Source organism: Eubalaena glacialis, chromosome X, assembly GCF_028564815.1.
Source record: "Eubalaena glacialis isolate mEubGla1 chromosome X, mEubGla1.1.hap2.+ XY, whole genome shotgun sequence".
NCBI classification, from domain to species: Eukaryota; Metazoa; Chordata; class Mammalia; order Artiodactyla; family Balaenidae; genus Eubalaena; species Eubalaena glacialis.
Genome location: NC_083736.1, coordinates 58,866,964 through 58,872,501, shown reverse-complemented (window position 1 = coordinate 58,872,501; position 5,538 = coordinate 58,866,964). Strand labels below are relative to the sequence as shown.

At 44.7% G+C, this 5,538-nt stretch overlaps 1 pseudogene; it reads left to right on the top strand.

The window, feature by feature from the left end:
• The first annotated feature begins 453 nt into the window (after window positions 1-453).
• On the top strand, window positions 454-2,348 carry LOC133082430 (nuclear receptor coactivator 4-like; annotated as a pseudogene).
• Window positions 2,349-5,538: the final 3,190 nt, after the last annotated feature.

Sequence of the window (5,538 nt, the reverse complement as noted above, 5' to 3'; positions counted from 1 at the left end):
GGGTCAGAGAAGAAATCAAAAGGGAAATATAAAAGTATCCTAATTCTGCCCATGGGCCACTGCCAGATGCATGGGAGGGGCGGGGCACAGCCTGCAGGCTCAGGGACCTTCCTTACCCCAGTCCTGGATAAAGCAACCTCCTGCTTGCCAGGAAGCTGGCATGGCAGGGACCTGGCCTGCGAGTTACCTCCGGCAGCCCAGCACCACAGCAGGAGCCCGCGGGGTGGGCTTGCCTTGCTGGGCCAAGAATGGGCCCTGCAGCCAGGGCTGTGTGCATGTGTACTGAGTGGTGCCCTTGCCTGCTCTGAAGTGGAGAGTGAATGGTAGGCTGTGGCTTCCAGGGAGGATGGGACCCAGGTTTCTTAGGGTGACTGTGCTTCTAGGAAATGTTGGGAAACCTGGAAAGTTGCATGAGTCACTGTTGCTTTTGAACTAGAAATGCCTTACTTGGCGTTAGATGGAACAGGGAGAAGAATGAGTACCTCACAGGTCCAGAGAGGTTGCTCCAGTAATAGAGAACCCCTTTTGAGGTGTTGTGATGCACAGAGGGACTTGGAGCTTGCTATTGGTGGAGTTCTTTGGGCTGAACAGCAAATTAAAGATAACTTGTGAGAGGTCAAAGTCCAGATTCACAGCTGCATAAGTCGTCACCTGGAATGCCTTCAAAGCTGTGAGGTGTGGGTATATGAACAGATAGATCTCATCTATCAGCTTAAAGAGAAGGTACTTCAGCAGCAGACCCAGCAGCTCAACTGGTTACTGGGCCAGTTCAGTTGTCTTATTCATCAACTGGATTGCACCCAAAACAAAGATTGCTAGATCACAATCAAGTCTCCGTGTGCCTGGACAGACTGGGCAGTTTGACCCTCAAACCTAAAGATTCCACTGTCCTACTCTTTGAAGCCAACATAACTGCCCTGCGCCAGGCCATCACCATATTTGGGTCTCTCAAGACCATTGAAATTCCCGAGCACTTTATGGCTCATGCTAGTTCATCAAATATTGGGTCTTTCCTGGAGAAAAGAGGCTATATACCATTGTCAGAGCAGAAGTCAGTATCCAGCACCACAGCTGTCATTCTCAGCGAATGGCTCCTTGGTAGCAAACCTGACAATGGTCACCAGGCTCCTTACATACCCAGCACCAATCTCCAGGACTGGATCACCCAAAAAGCAGACCTTGGAGAATAGTCAGACTTCTGCCAGAGCCTGCAATTTCTTCAATAATGTCTGAGGCAACGTAAAGGGCTTGGAAAACTGGCTCCACAAGAGTCAGCAACAAGAAGTTTCTGAAAAACCAAGTTACTAAAAGTGTAACAGCTATTCTACTACCAGTTCTTACTCCATTGAAATTGAAAAGGTTGGAGATCTAGGGCTTCTTGATCAAGATGAGATGGACCTTTCTGATTGGCTGGTGACTCCCCAGGAATCCCATAAGCTTGAGAAGTCTGGGAATGGCAGATGTGAAACCAGTGAGAAGTTTAAGCTCTTGTTCCAGGTGTTCCCAGGAGTCCTACAGTGTGTATGATTGGCTTGTCAAGCCTGATTCCTGTACCAATTGCCCAAAGGTGTGGAGACTGAAAATCCGGTCAGTCTGAAGTGCCTGAATAACCACTTGAAGTCCAAGAAACCCATGTCCGCTCCCAGTGTGATTACTGAGGATTGGCTTGTTCAGAACCATCAAGACCCATATAAAGTAGAGGAGGTCTGCAAAGCCAATGAGCCCTGTATAAGCTTTGCAGAGTGCATGTGTGATGAAACCTGTGAGAAGGAAGCTCTGTGTAAATGGCTTCTGAAGAAAGAAGGAAATGATGAAAATGGTATGCCTGTGGAACCAAAACCTGAACCTAAGAAACATAAAGATTCCCTGAATATGTGGCCCTGTCCATTCAGAAAAGAGGCAACAGAACAAGCTAAGGCACCAAAGGCAATGGCTTCTTCTAGAATTGCTGATTCCTTCTAAATCATAAACAACAGTCCCTTGTCAGAGTGGCTCATTACTCCCTCATGCAAAGAGGGATGTTCCAAGGAAGTGCCTCTTACCAAGGACAGAGCTTGCAAACAAAAGCTTACAAGCCTCTCGGCCACTTCCTGGTTTCGCTTTAACACAGCCGCCTGGGTCTTGCCAGGAAAGAAGAGAGGAAATTTTAGCCAGTTATCTTCAGGAGAAAACAAGTGGCTACTTCGAAAGAAGGCCAAGGAAGTATTACTTAATTGGCCCCTACAGGAGGAACACAACTTTCCCCCAGACCTTTACAGCCCCACCAGCAGTTCGTGATCTCTTTGCCTGTTTGCAGTTTAAAGTTGATTTTTAAAAAAAGGTTGTATCGAACTCCTTTACAGATGTGAAAAAATGGAGTACTAGAGTCAAGCAAATTTTCTGCAGATTATCACAAATCCATGAGCTGAGTGACTGTGGCTTGCCAAATCATTGTGTTTCTGGGTCTGATGTAGTTCCTTTCCTGTCTAATTTCGAACTAATGAAGAAAAATAATGTCATCAAATTATGTGTTACTGTGTAAAAGAAAAAGTCTGTTTGTTGATGCTGAGGTGATTCAGTTTCTTCTTATAGCAGCATTAATTCACCCCTACACTAGAAACACAGCATCTTAATGGCTAGGTCTTCTTCATAAGCCTCCATGGCTCCTTAGATGGGGTTGTTATTAGAAGTACATTAAAAAACTGTAGTTTTAAAAATGAAATAGTTCTATAATTAAGGTGTATTGTGTATTCTAAAGCTAGTAAACTTACCTAACTTTTTGATTGCCCTTCTTTGGATGCTTCCCTTGCTGTGGGTTTTCTTCCATTACTGGTGAATTCTTCTGTTTCATTAATATACAATATATTACACACAAATAATTAACCTTGCCAATATAGTGTTTTTTTCTTACCAAAATATGTATTAACAATCCTGGCAAATTTTGACATTAATTACAAAACATTTTAGCTTACATGCCAGGTTCAACATTATTTTTCTTCTTTTGAAAGAAACTCAGTTACTGCAAGTTTTGTCTTTATTCCCTTCTCTAAACATCATTATTAAAGTATCTAGACAGCTCTTTCAGAAGGGCTCAATATTGCTTGAAGTCTATATTCAGGGTAGTCCTAGTCTCTTTCAAAATATTCTGAAAAACTACAGGCAGAAGAGTCCCAGTGCTGAGTAATCAAAAAGCAAAAGACAAGACATGTTGGAAATGTAATACTTGAACTATTCACTATCCTAAGTGTTATTGGTGCATCCTGTGTAAATGGAAGATGAACTTGCCACTTAGGCATAAATTAAATGTCCTCTCACTGCAAGCATAGCATACTTATACCTCTAAAAGTATAATGCAGTGACATATTAGTGAATAGGCTGTTTTGAACACTTATGCCTTGGGGTGTTTATTGAAGCTTTATGAAAACTATTGATGTTTCCTCGGTATCCTTAAAGTTATGTCCATGCTTTAAAAAGTTTCTCTGTAGGACAGAAATGGTACTTATACCATGTTTTAAAATTCTCTAAGACGAGACATCTTAGCTGCTTTCCAGGCATTTAAATTATTAAGCCACTCAACTTGCCTTTGTGTTATTGGAAATACTTTTAAAGTTTGTACTTGTGGTCATCTAGAAAGCCCTTTTGGGGAAACTTCACAGTCCCAGTGTCATTGCCATACAGCTTCATTAGAATTCTTGAACCACAGCTGAAACTAGCCTATTATTTTTTAGTTCCCAAGATACAATTTAGAACTTTAAAAGTAAAGGCGGTGGGTAAAAACTTAAGAAGGAGCCTTTCCATTATCTTAGGTTGCAGGAAACTTTGTAGTTTTTGAGGTTTAACACATTGTGTATCCCTCAATTAACATTAATCACTATGCTAATGTGTATGTAAAGCATTCTTTGGCACTAATGCATTTGTATCTCCCTCCATTCGAAGGATAACAGCCAAAAAAAAAAGTAACTCAGAGAGGGGGATCAAGATAGTGGAGGAGTATTACATGGAGCTCACCTTCTCCCACAAAAATATTAACAATACATCTACAAGTGGAACAATTCATACAGAACAGCTATTGAACGCCAACAGAAGACCTCAGACTTCCAAAAAAAAAAAAGAAACAAAGTAAACCACCACGTAACTGGGCAGGACAAAAGGAAAAAGAAAAAGAAGGAATTGGAATGGTGCCTGCACCACAGGGAGGAAGCTGTGAAGGAGGAAAGGCTCCCACACCCATGGAAGTCTCCTCACTGGTGGGGAGACGAGACTGGATGGAGGAGGAGCTTCAGAGCCTAGGAGGAGAGCACAGCAACTGGTTAGTGGAAGGCAAAATGGAAAGTACCCTGCACAGAAGTTCAGCACCGCCTCCCTGTGATCCCCAGACTGAGACACTCATCTGTTGGTGCAGGTGGGTGCTGGGTGCTGAAGCTCAGGCTTCAGAGACCAGATCCAGGGAGAAGATCAGGGTTGGCTGCATGGAAACAGCCTGAGGAGACTGGGCTGTGGTAACTGATGGTGTACTCGTTAGAAGCCTGGGCCTGCCAGAGAGGTGAGGTGCCATTATTGGGGAGAGAATGAGGAGAGGGGTGGGACCACCATAAGAGCTTCTTTCCCTGTGAGCACTCCCAGGCAACAGGACACCACCTACATGAGCTCTGGGGGTGGGCACAAGTCACTGAGTCATCATGGGCTCCAGAGGTGGCCACCAGCACTGTTATGAGACCTGTGAGTAGGCGCTAGGCCCTGCCTCTGCTTTCCTGGGAAGGCACAGATAGCATCTGCCTAAAGGAAATCTTCAAGCAGGGGCCATGCCTTGCCCCCACTGTCCTGGGAGGGCAGATAGCGCCCACCCTTAGGAAATCAGTGAGCAGGCAGCCAGGCCCTGCCCCTGCTGTCACAGGAGGGTGCAGATAGTGCTCTCCTCTAGGAAATCTGTGAGCAGGTGCCAGGCCTTGCCCCTGCTATCCTGAGAAAGTGTGGAGAAGAGCCGCCTATAGGAGATGCTTGAGCAGGTGTCAGGCCCTACTCCCGGTACCCTGGAGCATGCAAGGGCCATTTTACCTGCACACCCCATATCAAGGAGATAATGGCCAGCACGTGTTGAAGAAGGAGGCAGCAAGCATCCAAACTAAAAGCAGCCCCTCAATTCCAGGAAAGAAGGCTGAATAGAAGGACTTGAGCTCAGTTCCTCTCGGGAAAACACCAAAATCACAACTAACTGAACAACCTTCAATAAAAAAAACCTGGAACCTACAAAAAATATATTTTACATTCAAAGAAAAAGAGCAAGCCACAACGAGATAGAAGGAGGGGAGCTTTTGTGACATAATCAAATCCCATACATTCTGGGTGGGCAACCCACAAACTGGAAAATAATTATATCACAGAGGTTCTCCCATAAGAGTGAGAGTCCTGAGCCCCATATCACCCTCGCCAGCCTGAGGGTCTGGCATTGGGAGGAGAAATCCCCAAAGCATTTGGCTTTGAAAGCCAGCAGGTCTTAAGTGCAAGAGCTCCATAGGACTGGGAGAAGCAGACTCGATTCTTGGAGGGTATGCACAAGGT